Source organism: Myiozetetes cayanensis, unplaced genomic scaffold, assembly GCF_022539395.1.
Source record: "Myiozetetes cayanensis isolate MyiCay16 unplaced genomic scaffold, myiCay2020 scf14, whole genome shotgun sequence".
Lineage (NCBI taxonomy): Eukaryota > Metazoa > Chordata > Aves > Passeriformes > Tyrannidae > Myiozetetes > Myiozetetes cayanensis.
The window spans coordinates 14,148,658-14,173,954 of record NW_026087048.1 but is presented as its reverse complement, the minus strand read 5'-3'; the positions used below and the strand labels follow the sequence as shown (position 1 = coordinate 14,173,954).

General features: G+C 42.4%; 1 protein-coding gene across 15 annotated transcripts in view; it reads left to right on the top strand.

Annotated features, from left to right (window-relative positions):
• Positions 1–289: 289 nt before the first annotated feature.
• Positions 290–25,297, top strand: part of AKAP13 (A-kinase anchoring protein 13) — a 212,696-nt gene continuing 187,688 nt past the window's right edge. For 6 of the 15 annotated variants that reach the window (XM_050309190.1, XM_050309188.1, XM_050309186.1 and 3 more), the window contains exons 1-2: positions 291–403; positions 21,247–21,301. The gene's annotated coding sequence lies outside the window, so the exon portion shown is untranslated. Of the gene's footprint in view, positions 404–21,246; positions 21,302–25,297 lie in introns of all 15 variants that reach the window. The other 9 variants (XM_050309179.1, XM_050309185.1, XM_050309181.1 and 6 more) reach the window with 3 other exon arrangements.

Here is a 25,297-nt window from a genome sequence, read left to right as displayed (position 1 = left end):
ACCGGGAGAGGGGCACACTGGAGGGCGAAACCCCGGGGGAGGGGACGCTCCTGGGGTTCCCCAGCCCTCCTGGGGAGGCAGGGCGAGCGCAGCTGGAGCTCATCCCCGAGCAGGAGCCCGCGGTGTCCGCTCCGCCCGCAGCTCCCCCGGCCCCGCTCGGGCGGCGCATGCGGGGCGGGCGCGGGGCTGGAGCGGGGCTGGAACGGGGCGGGCGCGGGGCGGGCGCGGCGCCGGCTCAGGTTGCGAGGGCGGCAGCCCCCGGCCCTCCTCCCCTCCTTCCTGCCCGCCTCCCCGGGCGGAGAGCACCGGCCCGGCCGCCTCCTCCGCCCCCTCCCCGTCCCCGTCCCTCTCCCTTCCCACCCGGCCCCGCTGCCAGGGGCGAAGCCGCCCGCCGGGCCCCGCGGTGAGTTTGCCCCGCCGGAGTTGGGCGAAGGGGTGGGGGAAAGTTTGGGGAGGCCCCCGGCGAAGGGGGGGGGACGGGGGAACGGAGGGGGCCCCCCCTCCCCTTCCCGCGACCTCGCACGCTTCCCCCGCCCTTCCTCCTCTTCCTCGGGGGGTTTTCTCCGCCGCAACTTCGCGTGGAGCCGCTCCATGCGGCCCCTTGTCTCCGCGTGGCTTTATTCCCTTTCATTTCGCGGCTCGTATTAGTTTTCCATCTATTTGGTGTGTTTTCTCGCTCGGCTGCTCCCCGCCGCTATTGTCTGCGGGCCGGGGCCGGGCGCGGTCCCCCCGCAGCCGGGCGGGGGTGGCGGCTCCGCTGCGGCGGGGACGGGTCGGGACGAGCCCGGTGTGTGCCCGGGTGGGTGCCCCGGCACACGCACCCGCCTGGCCCCCCTACACGTTGGAATTACTGATACCCCGATCTGGATCCCCCCTCCAGCCTCGCGGACGCAACTTTGTATCTCAGTTTATTTCACAGAAAGTCGTCGGGGGTTCGTATCAGGAGGCCCCCCCCCCGCAACACGCCGGTGGTGGTGCGTGTCACCTTTGGGGCTGAGTGGCCTTTGAAGTCGCTCAGAGGGTCATTGCCGAAGGGCCTGTTCCATGCGTTCGCTCTATTGCCAGAAAATATAATTATTTTTTTTTTCTTCTCGAGTGCGGACATTTCTTCTGGAGCAAATGCATGAGCTTCTGGATGAGGATTTTCTTAACCTGTGAACTGTTTGGGTTTATTAATCTACCTTCTGTGACTGTGTTGTCCCCGCAAGTCATACAGAGGAGTTGGGATTTGGAGAGTTCGATTTTGCTGACCTCTGGAATTGGTTCTGCTCCAGTGTCCTTTACAGGGCTTCATGTTAACTGAAGCTCAAAAGTGGAAAAAAAAAAAGTGATTTATAGAAGTTTTTTTTCTTTGAAGAGCATGCTCTACCGATTATGTTGTGGATGACCAGACAGGGACTTGATAAAGGGATTAGAAATCCTGTACTACTGTAGGACAGTTGGTCGCTGTGGCTCTCTGTAATCTTCGTCAGCCGTAAAACTTTAGGTACTCATGGAGATATGCGATGCAGTAGAAATATGTAAAGCATGTAGCTTCAGAGCTGAGTTTAGACAGTTGGTCTGAGATCCATGGATGTCTCCTGTACTGGGAGTTTTGGCTAATGTAATCTAATCACTTTTAAAGGGCCAAGCTACATTATTTCAGTTTGTGATGACTCTCCTCAGTCCCTTGCCAAGTGTGTTTTTCATGTTTTGTACGGCCTTGCCGAGCTATTGTGGAAAAGGGTGAACCAAGTTCCACAGAATTCCTTAAAGGTACTGGTGATTCATTTATTACAATGTTAGAAGAGGTGTGATTTTGTACATAGATACCTTAGTAGTGGGAGCAGATTGACATTAACCTCATAACATCTGTGCCTGTGGATAGAAGACGCTGTCTGCACTAGAGGAGCATCCACTCAGAAGGCGCTTGCTGTGCTTTGGGACACTTCCATGGCGACAGTATATTGTTTGGGCACTTTAAGTTGGGTTTGTTTGCCTTTTTTTTTTTTTTTTCCCCCAAGCCTGATAACAGGGTAAGAGTGCATTAGGCAAGGTGAGGATCACCTGGGCATGTGTTTTCCCTTGGCACGAGTTCAAGTGCATACTTGTGTTCCGCATTCATGGGTTGAGCCTGTACGTCGCCTGTCTGTCCTTCCAGCGCTGCCCGGTGCTGGGCAGACAGGCTGGCCTGGGGCTGTTGCTAGAAGGGCACGGATGTTGAGTTCTGCCAGGCAGACAGGTTTTGTAGGTGGCCTGAATGACGAGTCTCCCGCGGGTAGCGCGGATGAGCCGTGTTTCTTGATGGTGTTCCAGCCTTCGTCTCTCGCCTGGCTCTGGCGGCCAAAGGATGGCCGACATAGCCCGAGAGGTGAGGACACAACATGTTCGAAGTATCAGAGTCCAGCCAGGGACTGCAGCCAGAGAGAAAGGCAGGAGCTTGATGTTCTTGATTTACAGCTTTGGTGCATCAAAGGAGTAAAACAAAGTTAAGAAGTCAGAGCTTCTCATAGGAACAGAGCTCTGCCAGGTACTGTCCGATGATGGATGGTTTTAAAACGTAGTCTGTGTAGGGAAGCTTTGAGACTCAGGCATATGTAGAACTTGCTACTAATCTCTCAGCAGGATATACTCGTGAGTAAGCCATGTTCTGGTCTAGGGTATGCTCCTGTGCTAAGAGGAGGATTAACTACTGTTAAAGGAATCTGGTTATTCTATCCAAAGCATGAATTAAGACAGTGGTCAATAAATTATACTAGAGGAAAAAAACATCGGTAGGTTTGTTGGTGGTATGCACAGGCTCCTGTGTTATAAAGGCAGTGGGTGCTTTCATATAATTTTCTGCTGGCATAATAAGTTTTAATAAATAGCTACTTAACAAAAAAATCATTAGTAGGAGCTGCTGTGCCTGCTGTACCTATGATGTCTTTCCCACGTCCTTTCCAGGACATCACTGTATCAGTTTTCTCTGCCTGGTATTTGATGGTGATCCACTCGCCAGTAAAACTGACCTTGAAGCAGCTTGGAAGCTTTTCTGGTTATTAGTGTAGCTGGTTATCTCTGCAATCTACTTGAGTGCTATTAAATGTTATTTCTATAGGGGTTCCCCACACAGGCAATAAATAGCCTGAAGTCAGCTAAACCACACAGCTGATTAGTATGGAGGAACTGTTTGGTTTTGGCTTTCCTCTACTGGTGTAAGGTAGTGGTAAGAAATAAAAAACTTGAGCAAAAGGTTAGGTAGTCCAGGAGGCCATAAAGGCACGATGTGCCCTCTCTGAGTGGTTGTGGGCCCATGTTTTACCGGTCTCCTGGACAGGGCAGTTGGCAGTTGGTGTGGTTTTTAGCTGGAGGATAACTCCTAGTCGAAGGCACATGAGAGTCTGGATGTGGAAAGCTGGGGTGGAAAGCACCTTGCAGTCTGCAGTTTGTGATTACTGGGTGCTGCTTGGTGCCAAGTGCTCATGTGCTTGCTTGCATTGATCACCTGTAGGTAATCAAGGTAGGTAATGAATGACGTTGTGAGGCAGCTGATAGCTCTGGGTGTAGACAGAGTTCTGCTTTGCTGCTGTGGGGTTTGCCACGGGGGGTACAATCCAGTTGGAAGCCTGATTCAAGGCTGTCATGTACCACCTGGACATTCACGGCCAGGAAGCACTGCACTTTTTCTAAACCAAAACTTGTTGTTAGAGTGTTAGATATAGTGTGGTTTTTATGAACAGCTTAGTCATGCTTCACTTTTTTTCTCCTCTAAAACAGCTGTCAACAGTCTTACTGTGGGGAGGGAATTGGCCACTCCTTGTACTTACTGAATAGTCAAACACTTCAGCCTGGCATTGCACTTCTTAGTGACTTTTGGAAACAAAGCCGTGGATGTGGCACAATGGCTTCTTTTTATTTATTTATTTTATTTATTTATTTATTTATTATGCCCTCCTTTCTTCCTTGCAAATGACCTTTATGCAGATCTAGAAGGCAAAGCACATCACTGGGAGTTAGCTGGTTAGTTACTTCAGTTAGCGATAAGGAAACATGATGGCAGTGCTCCAGGAAAAGCAGCTATGCTGGGAACTTGTTGCAGCAGTCAAGCTATACAGATCTTTTTCAGAACAATATATCCCTATATATTTATGGTACTTTGTCACGGAAACAGGGTGACTCCTCTCTTTATGTCCGCGTGATAAATCTGCTGCAACGCCACAAATCTTGTAAACAGTTTATTGCCCTTCCAGAGATGGCTGGTGGAGGTGTGCAATAGGTAAAACTTCCTCAGTGTCATCCTGAACTCAAACTGTAATTTTGTCATCTCATTTCTTTTATGCATAGATGTAAGCAGCCTCTTCTAGTTCCCCAGCTGGGTCATGCTGGGGTTTTGGGGTCTGTTCAGCAAACCAGACTGGGAAATGGATCCCAGTTAAGAATACGTGAATTTTTATCTATACAACTCATAGCTTGTATCAGTTCAGAAAAAAGTTCATTCTTCACCTGCATCAGTTCCCTGACTCAGCAACTGCTGTGGCAAAGGCTCCAGTGCTTCCACCAGGAGAAACCTGCAGCCTTGGAAGTGCTTTTCTGATTGCAAAGTCATTTGACTGTGGTGCCCATCCCTGTTTTATAGCATGTGAAGATGACATGGGAGATAGATGTGTTCCTGAGATAAACCAGTGAGGTAAAAGTCAAAATGTTTTCTCTTTAAGTTCCCTAAGACTGCAATTATTTCTGTCGAGACTGAAGACACTTCTTCTCTGTGAAGTAAGTTCTGCCAATTTGATAATTTTTTTTTTTTAAATTTTCTATATAACCAGTTTAGGTAGGCTGCTGCATTGCTGAGGAACTGGAAGAAAGTGTAATCACAAATATTTTTAAGTAGTCAACAGTTCTTAAAAGTATGCAGTGTGATATCTTTCAAAACATAAGCTTTATTTCTGTTGTAGCTATAATGTATCACATGTAACATTTTCAGGCAGTCTAACAAGACTATTTTTTATATATATATAAAAATACATAAATATATAAAAATATAAATATGCATCTAAATACATACATACAAATATATAAATATATACATACAAATATATAAATATATACATACAAATATATAAATATATACATACAAATATATAAATATATACATACAAATATATAAATATATACATACAAATATATAAATATATACATACAAATATATAAATATAAATATATAAATATAATTATATATATCTTAAACCTTAAAAATAAGGTGCCAAAGGGTTTATTGGGTGACTTTTATTATTGGTGAGAAAAAACTTAATTCTCTGCTGGCATAGCAGTGTAGTTCTCACAGTCCAAATGCTGAACTATAACAAAGGCACATTGGGACCTTCTCAAATATTGCACATGAGACTGGAGAAAGCGTCAAAAAAGGACAAAATACCCCTCAAACTACTCTCAGCACCTTGTACAGCACGTGTGTTGAGGGCTTGAAATACAGTATATTCCAAGCATGGTTTTGGTGTGAGGTTGGGTTTGGTGTCTCTGGGCAGCTTCCTGTGGGGTCCTGCAAGGACTGCTGATGGTGTGGGCCTTGTGGGCTTCCATGGTTCGTGAAGGATCTTGATTCTGGCCTTGGCTGCAGCATCCAGAATGGTGCTTTTTCAGGAGTGAACTTGTAATTCTGTAGCAGTGGTTCATTTGACAAAAGTTAAAAAAAAAATTTTTTTTGGTGATTCCATAAGTTGTTAATCATAAATAATATTCCCATTTGGCTGCTCGTTTTTCCAAAATAGGTGATAATTTTTTAATCAGTCAATGTGGCAACTGAACTGTCACAGTTTTCTTGTAGGTTTGATCTTTGCATGAGGTCGCCTTTTTGTTTCCTTGAAAATTATGAGCTGGCGACTGATCGCCCTTTGGATCCTGTGTAGTTGCTCTTCTGGGATACTATTTAAAATTTATGAGCACAGGTAGTTGCAAGTGATCCATTGCATGTTGTTTCAAACACCTGTGAAATTTTCTGATAGACTATGCAAAATGTTTAGCATTTGTCAGAGTAACTTTTGACTGCTTCTGGTCTCTCTTGCTCTGTTTTCTTGACTACATTGAGGTGACTGATCTACGTTTCACAGAAAGCACTACCCTTTAGTCTTGTTGCTGAACCGTTTGTAACTTAATGTTACATTTGCAAAATACATGGTGAGATGTCCCCAAATTGTTTTTTCATGTGAGATGTTATTTGCAGTGTGACAGCACCACTGAGATTAGCCTGATCCAGTGTAAAAGGAAGGATTTAAGGATTTTCTTCTGTAGCAGCTACTTTAGGTTTTATTTCTGAGTACAAGGGAAAAGAAAATAAGTGATGAATTACTTATTTAATTACGAGGCTGAATTTTGGTGAGGCTTTTTCTCTGTGAGCATGATTTAAGGTGATCATCTTAAAGCAGAAGACTGTAAGTCACTTAATGATGATGTTCAGAACTGTGTTAAAAGTGCCCAGTGTGTCATCTTTGAGTCCTCTGTGCTTTTTATCACCCGTGAATAATGAATTGGAGCAGTAAGTTACGTTAAAATCTGCGACATACTTTGTAGCTTCAGTCTAAACCCTATCTGAGGTTTCTGGCAAAGTTACTCGGGAAAGTAAATCTTTTTCCCAACGTGCCTCTGCCCTCAGTGGTGTAACTGTTCTGTAAGTCTGAGTGCTGCAGTTAATAAAACCATTACAAACAAGGATTTTGGCATGGAGCAGTTGTTCTAAACCGGAGTGTCTTCAGACTCAAACTACTGACTCACCCGTTCTTTTTCCATGGATTAACACACCTGGCATGTGTCACGCACAGATACTGGCTGACTCCTTGTGTTCTTGTAGGTATCCCTGTTTTCTGCATAGGGAAGAGCAAAGTGGGAGTGTGAATCTGCATAGCAACCTCCTGCAGTTAAAACCCTCCTGATGGAAACTGATGCTGGGAATCGATTTGTCCAAAGACTCCTTTTGCCGTGTCCCTGATGCTGCCCTGCCCCTGCCCTGTGTTAGGGGAGCGCAGAGCAGCTGTTTGTGTGAAGTCTCTCCTTTCAGGGCAACCATACAAAAAGCTGTGCTGGGTCATGCTGTGGGCTCTCCAGCCTTGTTTCCTGCCTGATCGTGTTGATTGTGGGTCCTTGGGGAGGTGTGAGAGCAAGGCAAGTGGTCCACATGAATGACTGTGAGCATGGTGGGGTTCAATACCAGGATGTGTGGCACATTTGGGTTCCCAGCACGTGTGGCTGTCAACATCCAGCCAAACTTGGAATTTGCTGTCAATAGGAAAAGAGGGAAAACAGGGGATGCTGAGGTGTGAGACTGCTGTAAGGAATGACTCTTGTTTGCTTTATGCACTGGTTTCCCTCCTGAGTTTCCTCTGGGATGCTGAAGCCTTTGGTCCTGTAATAGCAGTGGGACAATGAGTGCTCAGATGGAGGAAGCAGGTGTTAAAGGAAGGGGGGAAGTGATTTATTTTTTGGGGGGAAGGGGAGACAGGATGGCCAGATTTGACCCTTATACAGAGTAATTTCTTTTGGCTCATGAGTTTGTGCACAAGATGCGTCCTAATTGCTGGACCCACAAGTGAGATGGCAGCAAAACAGGGACTTATCCTTTTTTTTGAGTTAATATAACTTAGTGAACCAGCTGAGGAGTGAGGCTTACGTGATGTACCTCTGATGTTACGTGATGGGTTATGTTGTTTTGTTCCCTGTTACCATGAATCTTTCAGCACTGCAGAAGGGCTCTGTGCTGACTGCCCTGGACATCTTCAAGTCTGCACTTTGTGCTTGGGAGAGCTGTTTTTTTAATTGTTTTAAAACCAAACAAGAGATGAATGAGTTTGTGTGTGACCTAGATAAAAACAGTTTCTGTAGTCTGATCTGAAGATCTTTTGAGTTGGTGCAGAGGGTGATTCTGGAGATAGAAGTAAAACCTACTGGCTCACGTGCTGTGTAGCAGATGTGTTTGCTGAAAGACTTGCCATCCGGGGAGTAATGACAACACTCCATTTTAGTGGGGTTTCCAGCCTGTGCAGGAGCTTCTCTTGAGCATGGGAGTCAGTTTTTCCATCACTGAGTGTTTTGCAGCCACTCCACCCATTTTTATGATGAGTGATCATCGTCTAAGAGCACAGTGGAACACAAGAGGTGGTGAGCAAACCTTTTGTTGCATTAAATGTAAATGTTTATAGTTTCTCTTCTCCTAGCAGCTGCAGAGAAGGTAGGTTGTCTCAGCTGGGTAGAGAAATAAAAGTCTAAACCCCTTTTATATGTACTGTCATAAAAGACAGTCTTTTGTAATAAACATTCATTTCACGAGGTCTGGGTGTCTCTTTACATTTTTGTGTGATTCAAGGTGAAACATTGCTGCACATGTTTGTTAACTGCAGGTTTTTCTATATTAAACAGTGCAGATGCCAACAGGAAAATAAATACATGTTTGTCCTCAGGCCCACTGTGACAGGATGCTGAGGGTTATGTAGGTACCCATCATGTGGTTGTGTTTGTGTGCTGGTGGCTCCTCCTGTCTTGTTCACAGGAGTGTGAATCTGCTTGTGCAGTGGGGGCTTGGGAGTCTCCGAAGTCTGGAGCTGCTTTTCCACTCTGGCCAAAGCTACTAAATAATTTTGGAAGAGTGTTTTGGTTATGTAGCGTGAAGAAGGGTGTGTGCAGCACGGAGGATGAGATTTGAGCACTTAACTAGTTATAAAGTGATTTTAACTGGGTTAAAAGTATGTTCCAGAGTGGGTGCCTTCCTTGTTTCTCTCTAAGATGCTCACAGGGAGTGAGGTGGTGGGAGCAGATTTCTTGACAGTGAGCTGTTCCACCATTAAAACAGGGCTTTGATCTCTGTTTTCATGAGCAGTGTATTACGCTAGAAAAAGAGTAGCTCATTGCTTGAAGAGCTTACAAGTTAAAACTGTGGATAATAAATATGCTTGCATGGATATTAAGAGGATTAATTGTTTCTGAAGTGCATCAAAAGTGGGAAAGTTAAAGAAGCACTTAAGTGGTAACTGGCAGAATGTCACACAGATCTCGGAAATTTGTATCTCCCACCTTCCGGTCAGTTTACAAGCTGTGTTTGTTGATTGGTATGAAATTTACCTGTCAGTCCCATGTTTTTCTGTGTTTTGGGAATTTTAGCAAGGTATTTCTTCTTCAAATACGCCATCTGAGGAGAAAACATTTTACCACCTTAAAGGTAAATTATAAAAGTGACGTGTTTCCTTCTGCAGCTGGAATTGGCTCTATTTAAACTGCGGGGTTTAGTGCTTAGACCTCCCTGGTTTTTCCTTTATCAGATTAGCTAGGATTTTGGCAGGACTTTGTGCTACTTTTTCTTAGCCAATCGACTTGCATGTGAGTGTTCAGTAACTTTCTTGCTTTATAATCTCAAAGTTCAGAAGTCATCGGGTTGTTTGAGAATAATAAGAGATCCTATCCCAGCAACAGCTTACGGCGGGTGGAGAAAAGGAAAACACTTGACTAAGTGGAGAGCAAGTTTTGAAATGAAAATTCAAAACTACTTGAAGAGAATGGAGGACCTGTGGCAAAGAAGGTGCTTGAAATTGTGTATGTCTTCCTGAAACTGCAAAACATGAGTGTGCTTCTTTTACCCTTTCTTTACTGGATTGTTTGCAGGACTCATCCTCTCTGTGATATCTGTTAATACATATTATATATGTGTGTGTATATAATATATATTTATGCATGTATGATAGATGGCAGATAAATAGCAAAGAGTTACTTTACAGTTGCATTATATGAAGATTGAGCATTTGAAATGCCTAAAATGGATAAAACTTATCAAGTGGGTGTAAACTGACGAAGTTTTTCATACTCTGATTGGAATAGTCTTCATTTTTTCCCTGCTCTCCAGGGACTAATTTGTAAAATCTTTACCAATTTTTATGACAAACCTATTCTGATCAGTGCTTCTGATAAAAATTAGGAAAGGATAATACAGTTTGTATAAATACTTGTGTGCATTTATGCCTTGGGCTTGTGATATTTCAGTGCCAAGAGAACCTTAGGCCATTTTGGAGGAAATGTACTTTAAGCCTTGTTAAATTTTTTCTTTGGATAGGTCCATCACTTGGTGTTTGCAGTGAAGGAAATAAATTGCTTTCTTTGTAGGGATTTTTTTGACTCTTAGGTAAGGTCTGGATCTGAGCGCCTGATACCGTGAGGATGAAGAGGGAGGGTTGGTTTAGCATGAGATGGAAGCTGGGATGAGGAGCAGGAGCTGTGGCGGTGTGGTTGTGTTAACATGGCTGGAATGCTCAGCAGAGCAACGTTTGAAACTTCTGCACAAGAGATGCATGACTCTGTCTAGCTGCTGCTTCTGGCTGGTTCACAAAAAAAAGTGCCCGTGATGAAGAGGGGAGAAAGAGCTGTTGGGATGCTGCTAGATGAAAGCCTAGCAGCCATGGGGAATTTGGGAATACGCCCGAGCTGGGGAATGCAGTGCTGAGGTCTGGGAGTGTGCCTTCCAGCCAGGGAGAGTTGCAGGGTGGCGATGGCACGGACCACCCTGCGTGTTGGGAACTAATTGTCACCTCTGCTTCTTGCTCAGCCTCAGCCTTGGTGAGCAGTGCCTCATTCAGCAGCAGCCTTTTGGATGTGCCCTGGGGACTAAGCAGTGTCCTGTAAAGATACAGGAGTAATCCTGCTTGTACCTTGTCTGTGACTTTAGCAAACCTGAATTCACTGCTTAGTGATGCTCAGCTCCTGGTGCTGTGATGTGCCAGGTTCTGGGTGTAGCTACCTTGGTCAGTGTCCTTGTCCTGCCAAGGAGCACAGGGAGGATCAGAACAGAATTGCCTTCTGTTTGCTTCTTTAAATTACCCATGTCAACTCCCTGATGTCTTTTATTCAGAAAATAAATCTTGTCTGATACATTCAATCCAGAAAAGTGCTTATATATCCAGCAGCCAGGAAATTGAATGAGTCCTGATCTATTCTTAATTTCTTGTGTTTCCTGTGGTTTTATTGTTTGTGTTACCAGCCCTAATATTTACATACTTTTGAATGAGCTTTTCTTTTTTTGGAATATACTGCTTTGTTTGTATGCCTTGCAGAACAGGTTCTTCCATATTTTTTTCTAATAACCAAACAACTTACTTTCTCAAAGGAGTAGGAGAAAAAAAGAGGAAGATTATAGGAAACACCAAAGGGAGGTATCTAAGAATAGAATTTTTTTTTGCTGATGATATGCTAAGACTCATTTGAAACTTACATCTACCCTTTCAAATGTCCTTGGGCTCTTTTGGAGTTTTATAAAACTTCTTGCATGTAAAATTAAGTACCCGTGGGTGCTTGATCTGAATAGCAGATGCATTTGCAGTTGACATTTTAAATGCAAAGGTGATTCTATGAAAAATGCTTGTAAGAACAAAGCTGTAGTTCCCACTGAAACCCCAAACACATAGGAGGACAAAGTGGTGGAGTCTTCTTGTTAATGTTTAAAAGTGGTGCTGGTGAGTGTTGTCCATCTGTATCTCTGGAATCTGATATAATCTTTCACAGTTACATTCCCTATCTTTATTCTGGATGTGGAGGAGTAATGGAGCTGATGTTCTTCCAGTGACTTGTCCCTTGGTACATCAGCTGGCTGCCTTTTCCATGGATATTTGCTTTCCTTTAATAATCCTTTAGGAATTAATTTGAAATTGCCAATTTTAAAAAACAATAAAGTGTTCCTCAAAGAATTTGTGATTGATCTTCATTTGTGGGTGTTACTGTTCTGTGTTGAATTTCCAACTACTCTTCAAATACATATTTATTTCAAAAAGTAAGACAGAGGTTCAGGACTCTTTCTTTTCCTTTCAAATCTGTTCTGCCTGCCATGAAATAAAACCTATTTGCACGTTGATGAATAGTGGCTGGGAAGCCTGTCTGGTTCTGCAACAGGATCCATAAATAGCATTAGTGTCTGGTTTACTTTGGGAAGGAAGGTGTCCCGTTGTGGTGGTGGCAGGAGGGGAGCCTTGCACTCACTCCCAGTAAAGTTGCCCTGTCTGGGCAATGTTCACCAGCACGAAACTTTGAGAAACACGATACAGTGTGTGAGCTGAGATACAGAACCCCTTTGAAAGCTCAAGCAAGTACTGGCATTAATAGAAATGGGTAATACTGGCCTTTTTATTCTCTCTCTACCTCTGCTGTGGGCTCAGAGAGAACTTTGAGGATCGTAATGTGTGAAAAAATGCTTTCCCCATCACCGTTCCTATCTCTTGCTGCAGGGAGCACCTTGGACATGTAGAGCACATTGTTTGTTGCATTTGGTCCATGTATAAAGCTCCAGTGTGCTTGGGTGGATGCGACCACGCTTGGAGTAGCTGTTCTAGTTGCCAAACTGGATCTGGCAGCTAATTCTCAAACCTGTTGGGTCTCAGGATTGAGGTTTGGATGAGCGCCTCTGAAATGTACCCTTCCAACCATTTGTAAGGGTATTTTCAGGTTTGGTCTTCAGAGTGCTTGGATTGTGGAACAGTTGGTAAAGGAGAATCTGTCTTCTGTGCTAGATGAAGAATGAGTTTATTCTGGAAAATGGAAAGAAAAAGTCCAGGTGGTTCAGGGATGGCAGAGTTAACCATCTCTGGTACCCCAGAAGCAAGCGTTGCAAAAGGAGGATGACAGGTAATTAACTGGAAGCAGATGAGGCTTGGGATGCTGGCATCCTGGTTGGATGGCAGTGGGCAAAATGAAACCGTGCAAAGTTTCAGAACTGGCATTTAAAAAAAAAAAAAAAAAGAAAAGTTTAATTTTTGCCCCCTTAACGAAGGCGATGGTAAAGCGCTCCCTCGCAGCGTGGTATTTTCCTTTTCTAAACTGCTTGTGGCATGGTTATTGCTGGATGTTGTGAAATGTAAATAACACCAAGGTAGTGAACTCAGCATTCCCAGCTCCTTGGCAGTGTTTGTGAATGGAAACATCTGTCCGAGTCCTCTCTGGTTCTCTTCCCTCGCGCAGCTGCCCGCTTTAAGCACGGCTCAGTGTGGGGCCATACGTGCTGCAGAGTCCTGGAAACCCTCTCCTTAATTTTTCAGTGTGTACACCACACAAAATGGAGGAAAATCTAGAGGGTAAAGCGTGGGATTAATTTTTTTTACCGTTGTGAGGATTGTAGTGCAAGTTGTTAAGGTATCTGGTGTTCTGGTGCCAGGCTGCGACACGGGACAGACCTGATCTCGTGCTCTTGGCACAGCCTGGCTCTTTCTCTTGGTCTCTCTTGGATTCACTCTCTTGGATTTCACTCTCAAATCACAACCTCTCACTTGGCAAAGGCATAACTATTCCCTGTCTCTCCTATTCTGATTATACAACTAGGCTCTGACAGGGTATAAAGCTTAACTGGAAAGGACGTGTTGGTTTGTGGGCCAGGAGATGGGTGATAAGAGTTTAAACTGTTTTTATGTGAAATCACCTCTTAAAGAGGAGTGGGAGCAAGGGGGACAACATGACACTGCACCAGCAAGTGCAGAGGAGGGGTAGGAAACCACCCTGGTAATTCAGTTGGTGTTTTTTCTGAGCTTGCATGAGAGATCTAAGTAGCTTTTTACTAATGGGGCATTAAAAAAACCCCAGAAAACCAAAGAACGAAAACCCAAACAAAACCCCAAAACTAAGCAACCATGCAAATAATGCAGGAAATACATAATGAACATTTTGTGGTTGAGAAGAGGTAGTAACTGGGGCTTCAGAGCTTGAGATCAGCTACAGGATGTAAATACTGTATGGGTGGGTGTTGTGAGCCAGCTTTGCTGACAGTTTTGACTCTAAGGCAGACTTCGTTAACTTTAGACAGTGCTTTAAAGTTGTTTTCATTTAACTAGGGAAATTGCTATGAATTTTGTCTTGATGGTGGAACTTGAAATGGAGATGTTAACTTTACAAGGTGTTTTCATTTTTCTGCTTGAAGTTTTCATCATAAATTGGGAAAAATGGACAGGAGGGGGAATGGGATGCTCTTGCTTCTTTTTAAAGATAGAAATATCAACTTTATTTCTCTCTTCTCCCACACCTTGTGTGTGTGATGAAAAAGGAATGTCAGTTTTTAAACAGATTAAATATCTTTCTAGCACATAGCATTGGTTTGAAGTGAGACTGCATGGTCAGGTTTCAATGGGTTAGGGATATATTAGGTGAATTAATACAACTCGTCTGTGGTGCATTTATGAAAATTCTTTCGCATGTTTTTAAAGCATTCAGTTTGGGTTTTTTTTCCCCTTTACTGTCAATATGTAAAAAATTATTTCTCCAAGGGAAACCTTAACTGTGTTAGCCAGGGAATAATTCTGCATGCAATATATCCTGTTCTGAAAAAAGGGTGTTATTCTTAACATAAATTACATACTCAGAATTAAGTAAGATTAAAATTACAGTGAAGACAGGCTAATAAGGGTTTACTCTGCTGAGGAATTTGACTTAAAGCCTGCACTGGAGCCTGAAGTTGAATTCAAGCTGCCAATTCAGCTGAAGTGTAAAATGCCTCCCAGTCTCAACTGGAGTAAGGTAATGAGGAGGTTTAACTGAATTACATTCCTCCTTTTCGTTGGACAGATTTATGAAGAATTATTCTGATATTTTTGTTTCCCCTCTGAGTTATTCCAAAAGCTAATACAAAGCATTAGTGCACAATGGTGAGGTAGATAGCAGAGTGCTTCTGCAACCTCTAGTATCTCTTCAGGATTTCCAGCTCTGTAAATAATTGCTCAAGGCAAAGGTACACTAATATTATTTGATGAACAGGAAGTCTACAAATAGCCATGGTATTTTGCCATAATTATATTTGCAGTGGTGCAGGTGTTGAGCCTTACCCATAGCCAGGAAAAACAGTGCTTCAGATAGATAAATTTGTAAGAACATGGGGATAAGGAGTGTAGGTTTGAAGGAAAGTACATCAGCAAAGTTGGATTTAAATGTTTAAAAATAAAAAAAAGTTCTAGGAGGTGTGTTGCTGATGGCACTGCTGCAGTGGCTTGGCTTTGTAACAGCCAAACAAAACCATCTGAGCCCTCATTTCTTCAGAAATGGCAAGATACTAATTTTTTTTTTTTTAATATGGATTGTGGTGGTCTTAGATTGATGTGTTGCTGGTTCTGCTCAGGAAAAGCTCCCACTACTGTCCTGGGGCTCAGTGGTTTTTGTGAATGTGGCAGTTTTAGCTCATGCTTCTCATCCCCAAACCTTTTCTTAGCTGATGAGAAGCAAAAATCCTTTTCTTGTTTGTGTTGGTGACTGGAGCAGCTTAATGTGAATCTTGAGCAGCTGGTCAGGTGACACCCCACGTCTTCTCCAGACAGTGAAAGTGTGTTAAAACACTTCATTAATACTTTATTTGAGCACTCTCCATGAGATGGGTGAAGGAAATTAAATACTAACATTAAAATAATGCTGTCAGAAATGCCTGAAACCAACTATCTTGGGAGACTGACTCATCCTGCCCTTCCTCTGGAAGCATGGCTGGATGCAGTGGGAGGGTATCCTGCTTTTTTGTCACAGCTTCATGACCTTGTATCACCAGCCCATGGGTTTATTTGGGAACAGACTGATGCAGGAGAGAAGATGATATACAAACAGGAATGTTTCTGTGGGTGATGATACTCATAGTTGAAATGGTCTTGGAGTAGTTATTTTGAGAGGAAATCTTGGCTCGTGTTCGTTGAGCTGAACTGCTGAGAGCAGTCTGTGATGTGGAAATAAAAGGGATGGGAAAAAAGAAGCAGGTGGTGAGAGGATGCATGTACAAGAGAAGTGGAGCACCACTCATCTCTCCCAAGCCCCCTGTTTTCCCTCCCTCTAGGGTTGGCTGTTATTTCAAGTGGGCCCCGAGGTTTGGAAAAAAGATCTGGTATGTGTGTGAGGAGCAAGTATGCAGAAAATTGCTGTGCTGTATGTAAACTTAGCATGGGAGTTTATAACTGAGATGTATGGTGATATCTTCAGTTGAGTTTGGCTCTGAAGCTTTGGGAGACATAGCGAAATACTTGTGTGCCAGCCTACATGGGCTGGATAAAAATAAGTAAATACTTGTAAAGGGTGGTCTTCATCTTGCTTCGTGCTATTCTTGAGCACTTCTCTCAACTTTAGATGTTCTTGAAGAAATTGCTCTTTCTTAGCATAAAAAGCAGTACTTAAGATATTTAGACAGAAGTGGTGCTGCCTCTCCAGAAAGGAATATTAATATAAATATTCAGAGTGTCCAGTTAATCTGGCAGGATTGTGACCAGGGCATGATACTGTAAATGCCTGTGTGCATTTACACTGTAATTATGAATGGTCTGTGCTGTGAGACAGTGTGATGGCTTCAGTACTGCCTTTTTGTTATAAATACAGTGTCTTCTGGGCTGTTGTTTAAAGACTCCTTTGGAAGCCTGATTTAATAGTGGAGCTGAGTGAATAATTCAAAACCTTTTTATCAAGTTCTTGTTTAAATTCTTAAATGAGCTCACCATAACCTTTTTATGTACCCCTCCTGCATGTGTCATACAAATATTAGAATAATTGAATTTTACTAGTGCAAATGTTTCTGTGAAGCAAATTTTTAGAGCTTGATGTATGACTGTTTATGTAAAGGGAATGTAAAATCTCACACACCAGTGTCTATGCCAGAAAATTGTGCTGGCTTAGGGGACGGGACCCTCTGCTTCATTGGAGCAATCCTAACTGAGCTGGTTTGTCAGATTGACTCGTTTGCAGTTTAAAAACTGAACACATGCATTTAAAGGAATTCCAGATATATCTCTCTTTCAGGCCATTCTGCAAACAGTAGCAGTACTTAGTTTAAAATATTTGCCTTTTTTTTTTTTTTCTCAGATAAGTACTATTTCTGAATCTTTTTCCTCTTCCTCCCCCCCCCTTACATGAGATGAAACAGCACATTCAAAATACATCTGCTCAGCATCACTGGGTAGCCTAACACAGGGATGCAGACCAGGGAAAATCTATAGTCACCTTCCAAGTTTGGTCATCTCTTGGCTGTAAGTCCAGTCCAGGCTAGAGGAGAGCGTCCCAGATAGGTAATTGGGGTGGATTTAGTATGGCTGCTCACATGTATTAATGTTTGCAGACCTGCTGGTAAAAGCTCATTAGTGTTAAGTCACTTTTGAGTACTGATGGTCTTTAAAAGGCAAATAAAAGCCTTACAACCAGGATATCTGGAGAATTGGTATTCATTTGTCTTCTGCTTCTGAAGAAAAGTGGAAGACCTGAAAATTGAAGGCCAGCTTGAGAAGCAGGGGTTGAGGATTAGGTAAGAAGCTGAGTGATGCTGTATTCTCAGCAGAGAATTGTTGTTTAATTGGTTACAAGAATTCAGTCGAGGCTGTTTATTCTGTTTGCAGACAAACTTTCTCCTGTACATGCTCTGGCAGCCCTCTAACCTTCCTGGCACCACTGAGCATGTGCTGCAGCTTCTCTTGGAGAGGAGATGGAGAACCCATACTCTTTCAATGTGTCACGAGTTTGCAAAGCCTGATCTGCCTGTACAGGGTTTGCTCTGTGAATTTTGGATTTCTTTGCTGATTTTCTTCTCTGAACTCTACTGAAACCACCTTGAAGCGTTCCCATGTTCAGGCAAAGATGTTAAACGTCTTTGTCAAGATGTAGAACTGCCCAGGAACGTGCTGAACTCCAGCCACTGGTAATGCCTCGTGCCCCTCACAATGTATGCAGAAATCTGGAGTTACAGGCTTGTGTGGCAGAGCAGATTCTTGCAGTGACAAAGAAACTCTTATTGAAATATTCTGTTGCCTTCAGTTGCAGCTATCCCAAGTGTAACAGTACAGATGCATCTGTGTATCCATAACCAGGCCTATGAGAAACATAACGTGGTCTTTAGAAGTAGGAACTTTTGGTTTTTGGGGTTATAAAGAAAACCCCAAACCCTAAACCCCAACATAGTAACAACAACCAACCTTGTATTTGCAGAAAATGGGCAGTGAAATGTAAGAGCCAAGTAAACCTTTTCTTTTTTTGGCCTTCCTGAAACTGTCAGATGTGTAAAGTCATATTTTAACTGAACAAAATTAGTTGCATACAGCTCCATAACAGTGGGCATGGGCCTCTGGCTGTGGTTTTCTTGTAGTCTGTCAGCTTGAGTGGGAAGACTGTTCAGACTTAGTGTGACTTCCTCACATCAGCTGTAGCAACTGGTGCAGTTGGGTCTTAATCAAGCTGAAAAGGAACATCTAGTCCATGCCTCTTCATTTCCTTGTAATGCAGTGAGTATGAGCTGTAATTTGCCAGTGTGGGTTCCTCAGACCTGAAAACAAATGAGAAGTTTTGGGTGGACTTTTGTGACTTGTTTTTAATTAAATATTGTTGCAACAAGAGTTGTTTTGTGACCAGAAAGACCCAACAATCTTCCCAAACATGCAGAACAAGCAGGCTATGTCTTGTCATCCCATTACGACATTCCCACTGTAGGAAACACCCTTTGTGCTTTGATAAGCTTGTCCTTATTCATAGTGTGAAACTGCAAATTAACATGTACAATTGCTTTTGTGCATGAGATTTATAACAGTACATTGTCTCTTCAGATTTGTATGGCAGAGCCTATCTGAAGATAGGTGAGCAGTATTACCCGTATTTACTGTGGAGGAATCGGACACTTGGCAGCTTTTTCTGAGATACCCACTAAATCTGAGTGTTTGCTGTAGTTTATGATAGAAGTTGGTGATTGCAACAGGCAAGATTCCAATCACTACAGCACAAAGTGGGTAGAGCAGATGCCAGCTGAACTTTGCCTTGAGTGATGTGTCTGAAGAAATACAGGCTGGTGGCAGAATAGAAAGTCACTGTTGTCTCCTAGATTCCCTAACTGCTTTGATCACTGAGAAGAAATTATATGACCACAGAGCAAACTGATCAGTACAGTTTATGCTGAAGTTTTGTATAGTGTATATTTATTATAATAACCTAAAGGAGAAACTGGATCAAAATAAGCTCTAGGTTTTGTTTTAGCGTGTTGCTTTTTGTTTTCATATGGATATTGTGCAAAGCAAGAGGTAGTTTGTCAGCCTTGTCCCTGTTTATGTAAGTACCTTTAATACTTCACCCTCCACATGGTGACCTGTGGACCATCTTTGTTGAGTCTTCATACCGTGCTAGATTTAGTTATACCCTTTTTCTGCTCAATAGAGATTTACACTCCATCCTTGTCTGATTCAAACTGTTTCCTGTTCAAAAATGAATCAGTTGGCATTTAAGTCTGTCTCGTTCATATAACTGTGTTGAAAAGCAATTTATTGGTTTTCCTTATATTGATCTCATCTGACATTGTCAGAGGGGAAAATAGTTAATGACTTGATATGTGTTCGGACTGGATGGAGCAATGATGAGGTATAGCTGAGTTATTTTCTTTCTTTTAAAGCTGCGTGCGATTTTCTGCTGTGGGTATTTTGATTCTTGTTTATTTTTCTCCTTCGTTTGGAGAAGAATAGTCTGGGAAAGGGGAAGGAAGAGGAAGGGTTTACCCCTGTAACCATCATTGTTAGCCCTAACTTCTGGTAGAGCTTTGCTGCTTTGGCTCGACCTTTTTAAACTTGAGAAATGTGTTTTTGTTTGCATTTCCATCTTGTTGCATTTAAAAACTATTCTGACTATACCAGATTGTTTGAACGTTAATGGGGGAATGTTTTTCAGAGTCTTGATAGAATTTCCAGGCAGCTTTTCATCTGCCAAGTACTATACTGGGCTCTCTTGTGGGGTTTTGCTTGGTTTGCCTTAAGAATCTGCAAAGCAACTGTTCAAAATTGCTGACACATGTTAAGTAATGTGGAAATCACCATCCTTCTCCACTGAAGTCTGAGAGTGCTCATGTTGGCAATAACAACAGGATCTGACCCTGAAAATGATACGTGAACAGTCTTAGTCTTGAGACCATTTCTAGGCAGTGTCTTCCCTGTTATTCTGGCTAGTTTATCCTTATGGTATCAGGTATTCTATTTTTTTTTTAAATTATTTACTCAATCTCTTTAAAAAATATCTCATTTTGCCTTGTCCATGTAGTTTTGAATTATTCAACCACATGTGTGTATTTGGTGATGCCAACTTGAGAGTAAAATGTAGTTGAGTATCAGGAGAGTTAATGCTACTTCTAACAGTAATGGTAGTGGTATAATGCTTATTAATGAAAAATCCATCATCCTCCACCTCCCTCCACCAAACCTCCACTTTTCAGCTTTGGAGCAGCTGTAATCAGCCTGTACAACTTCCCTTCCTCCTCTCATGAATAAATCCAACTACCTTATCTTCTCTATCGGAAAGTCTTCCTTGGCTTTAACAGCCTCTGGAGTAGCATATAAAAGGGGCTTTCACTGGCTAACAGGAAGCGAAATGAATGGAGGAACTTTTGATAATGCCCCTCTGTCTGAGGAGGGGATCAGCCTGGCTAAATTGTACCAGATTAGTGAATGATAGTGCTTCAGCCAGGGCCAGAATTATAAGTTTTTAATCTTGGAACAAGCAATGATTTCTTCCTCCTAAACAGTGGTCAACTCCCTCTTTGATTTGGAGCCTTGCAGTCATCCATATTCAGTTAGTTTGGGTCTGTGGTTTTCCTTTTTTTTTTTTTTTTTTTTCTCAGTCTGCATTCATGAGTCTCAACAAGCCTTGAGGGCTTTTTTTGGTAGCAGTGATTTTGGTAAGACCTGTCGTGGCCACATGCCATTTTTACCAGCAATTCACACTGTGCATTTTATTTTTATGCCTTTTATGCGATAATGAAGTCTTGTATACCACAGATTGCTTAATATTGTTCTGTGTTTTGCTGCCTCAGAGTCTTTTGCAATTAGCCTTGGGGTGATTTGGGTATTTGGTTCTGGCCACCTTCAGCCATACTCTGTGTGTGTGTGTGTGTATCTGGCTCTTCTCGCTTCCCACCCCACAGTTTGGTCCAAATTTTCTGATAATCCAACTCGGTGGGAGGGAGAAATGACTGAAAATCTAAATGGGGCAGCTTAGCTAATTGCCTTAGGCCTGACTCGTCTGCTGGATAACACTAGTTTTATTGCAGTCCAACGTGATTGACATTTGGGGAATTGCACTGGTATAATGCTGGCAGCAGCAGTGAGAAATCTGCCCTATTGTTTCTGATACATTTGCTGCCTGAGGAGCACCTTTTTGTTACAAATAACTATCTGAAATGCAGCTAATGGAGTGAATGTACTTTTTTCAATTACTGACTTTTCACACTCCTGAGAAAAAAGTGAGAGTATTATCCTACTTACTAAAACTTTACCTTTTTCTGTGGGTTTTTTTCAGGCTTTTTTTCTTGGATTTTATTACTGGAAAACTCTCTAATGACAACTTTGCTTAGGTAAGTGCAGCAAGATTTTTTTTCTGTGTGGCTTTTTTCTTTTTTTTTTTTTTTTTTTAAGAATCACTTCCCCTATCTTAACTTCTCTGTGTGTTGTGTTGTAATGTTGAGCTGCCAGCCAGCTGTGCTGCGTGTGCTGTGGTTAAGGCTAGAAAGATGTAGTAAACAAAAGTAGGGGTAGTGCCTCTAGTATGACATAAGGATCTCATTTATTCATTTAATCAAATGAAGTGGACGTGGTGCAAAATAATGAAATACAGCTTTCATCTTCATATTACTCCGCAGTCTCACCAATTTATAAAAAAATTATTCAGGAGATGCTCTGCTTTTATTTTTCCCACTGGAAGGTGAACTTGCTGGTATCACTTACTGTCATTTTGTTATGAAATGAAACCTTAATACTTCCAGGTTTTTAGATACAGTTGCTCTTCCTCCACCCCTTTTTCTTCCCTGTTTCCCTCAACAGTTCTAGGCAGGAGTTTCTGACATGGAGAAATCAAAAAGCTTCAGAATTTTTTATTTTTTTAGCCCAAAAGATGGAAGATCCCAGACAAATTTAACACTCCCCTTTCTTCTCTAAACCCCATCTATACTAATAAAATGCTAAATTCAAGCTGATCAATGATTAACAGGGTTTCTGGGTGTTGATTACAAGCCCATGGTCTTTGCTTCTTCTAAATACCTTCTCAGACCCAGTTTCTGTGCTGCTCCATAGCACAGGTGCATTCTCCTGAGTGCAAATCCAGTGCCAGGGTACCTTCAGTGATGGATGGAAGAATTTAGTGTGCTACTGTACCAAAATGGACTTTATGTTCCTTTCCCTGTGATGGAGAGAAGATTTGATTGACCTCTGCAAGACAAGAAGTTAATCCCCAGATACGCAGATAATTTGATGTATAAGTTGAAATTGCTTGTGATTCTGGATGAAACCAAACAGTGACTGCAGTATTCACACAGGAATATAGTATCCTGAAATCTATGCTGACAAAGGTAAAAGTGCTGCTGCTGTTCTTTGTGAGGTTTCTGTGAAAGGGTTTTCTTTTTTCTCTCTCTGCTTTCTGCTGGATGGACCTCAGTGAAATAAAATTGATTCAGTCCTAAAGCAGAAGTCTTCTCCAATCTGCTTATCCCTGGTGTTTGACCCTCTACAGGGAGGACTTCAGGAGAGTGAATAGGTCTTTAGCCTGAAAATGTCATTTTAGCAAAATAGAAAACTCCAGAGAGGCTTTTGGGTTCCTTTGAGGTTTCCATTCAGGTAGCTTATCTGAATTTATCTCTCTGCCATTCCTTTGCCAAGGTAGTGAACTCAGGCTCTGTTGTGGGGCGTGGCTTTTGTATTTTCCTGAAACACCCAGGAACTGGCTGGTGGCCTCCAAGCTGTGGGTGCTCCAACAGAGGTGGACCTTGTAGCTCCAGTAGGTGGTCTGCCTGGTGGTTTGCTAAACTGCAAACTGGCTGTAAGACAAAGCTGGATGTGCTGGCAGCCTTTCTATTTTACTAAATCAGAGAAAAGACCTTATCAGAACCATGTGTAGTACATGTCTGAGGGAGACTGTTGCCTGTGATCCATCACTGTGTTGCCCGTGAGACGCTCTTGCCCGTCACAGCACGCTTGTGGTTCCCCCATGTCTCCCTCAACTGCTTGAGGAGTGATTAACTTGCAGCCTAAGGCTGTATTTATTGATGCCTCTGCCTGTCCAGAGAGTGGAGAGGACTCTGCAAACCAGGGAGGTATTTAGGCAACAGTTTTAAATCCTTTTAACTTTGTATATTAGACACATCTATGAATATATGCAGACTGAGCTAATAAATAACCAGGGAATGGTAGTTAAGAGGAAAGGACATAATTAATTCTGTCATGTACTCTGCTTTAAAGTTGGGTCCAGAGCAGTAATGTGTTAGGTTGGGAAGGTAAACACTGTCATTATTCAACAACAAAACATGTACAAGGCTGACACTGTTTTCCTCCTTTTGATATAATAATTTTTTGCAATGGTTTGAATATCTTCAGTAGCTTTTGTTTGGTGTGGTGGAAGCTTGATGAAGCCCTACCCTTTCCGAAGGGTCAGTACTCCTTTATTTGAATTCAGTTTTGAATTAGTGCTGCTTTGCTGACACAGAACGTGTGCTGTTCCAGAAGGCTCTTACTGTTTGCTGCGGTTGGGGTGCTTGGCTGTAATTCCTGCAATATAGTTTGGAGGGAGGTATTTCTGTTTCATCAGGTGATCCCTTTTCAACTCCCCACACTGCAGTGTTAACCCAGGTCAAATGTACGTGTTAAAAAAAAAAAAAATCCTTTTTGTGGAGATGCTTTTAAAAAGCCAGTATGAGTTTGTTAACTTGTATATCTTTTTTTCCCCCTCCCTCTACATCAGAGTGCAGAGCAAAGGTCTGACTACAGCAAATGCAACTTTATGTGGTCCTCAAGGTTAACGTGTGTGGGTTTTTTTAGTGGGGAAAGGAATATAGGGGAATCCTCTCTTTAGATCTTAAAACATTTAAAGCTGCTGTGAGAGTGATGGTATCTTAGCTAAAAAAGGAATAGTTGTCATTAGTTGTCATGGTAAAAAGTTACATAAAGCAAGGTAGTTAACTTTTCAGCTTGCATGATAACTGATAATAGGAAAATAAACTCAAATGATTGTAGTTTCAAGCTCTCCCCTTGTTATTTCTCGTAACACAGCCTTTCCCCATTCCTTCACACTTCTCATTTTAGCAAATTTCTTGATGTATAGTTAAACACACTGCAGAAAAACAAGCAAAGACTTCATAAACCTATTCTTGTCTTAACTATGCTCCACACAACCCAGCCTGAATATCAGAGGATCACTCGAGTTTGCATAAGTGAAGATACGTGTCTCTGAAGAGGGTTGGTGTTGTGCAACCTCTCAGTGCCTCTTCCTGTGGAGTTTTCTTACAAGTTTTGCAGTTCTGGCTCTTCCAGCAGAAGTCTTGGGCAAAAAACACTCATGGAGACACCACTGGAATAGCTGATGCAGCGCAGCAGCAACCTCCTAAAATAAATGGTGGAAGGTTGCCTGTTTCTCTTAGAAATATTTTCTTTGGAAGACAAGCATCTCCTCAGCATGTCCTTGGCTCTCTGTGTCTTCCTAGCAAACTATAGCACTGAATACTCCTTCTTCCACTGGTCACCACTCATTTTAAATGTTCTTGATTAAAAGTATTTCTGTGCTCCTTCAGGGTTTATTGCTTCTGATTGCAGATAGCTTGCAAAACTCCCAGGAGTTCAGAGCGGAAGGGAGTCCTTCCTTTGTAGGGATCCAAAAGAAGTTGCATCTTGTCAACTTGCACAAGGTCTTTCTTCAAAGTATGAAAAGTTTCTTTAGGAGGAGGGATCTGTTAGAAAATTATTAGCCCTTGGTGGGTGGCATGAGCAGCATTGACTGGAGGGGCTATTGTTCTGTGGTTCATGTGTTGTTTATTTTGCAGCCAGTGATCTTTTTGTATTGCTGAGGCAGATGGAGAGATTCCCAGTTCCACAAGCATAACCCTGGGAGAGATTATTTGGTTTTAGGTTTCACCACTTGGATGATGAGGTTAGCCTGAGACAGAGATGCATCCCTGTGTATGGAAATGATCTTGGCCCAGATCTTGTCTGGCAATGTAAAGCCTGAGAAAGGACCAAGAGGTCAACTTCAGCTTTTTGAAGAATGTGGTGTGTGTTCGTTTTGTGGCATGCATGGACTGTGCTTTTTTGTTTCAAAAATGGTAAAAAATTTAGTTACAAGCTCACGTGTTTTTTTTAAATTCTCTAATTAGAGCTACAATTAGCTCTAAAGTAGAGCCTACCTTACAGCTGCATAAATATTTATATCTGTGATACTGAAACGCTAATGATAAAGAATCCCAAGGGTTTTTTTTCATAGCCACACAGAAAAGAACATTTCTCTCAGTCTCTGCCTTTTAGCACCTTTCCTTCACTTTACCTGATTCCCTCCTACCAAGCTAAGCAACATCTTAAATTTGAGCACACCA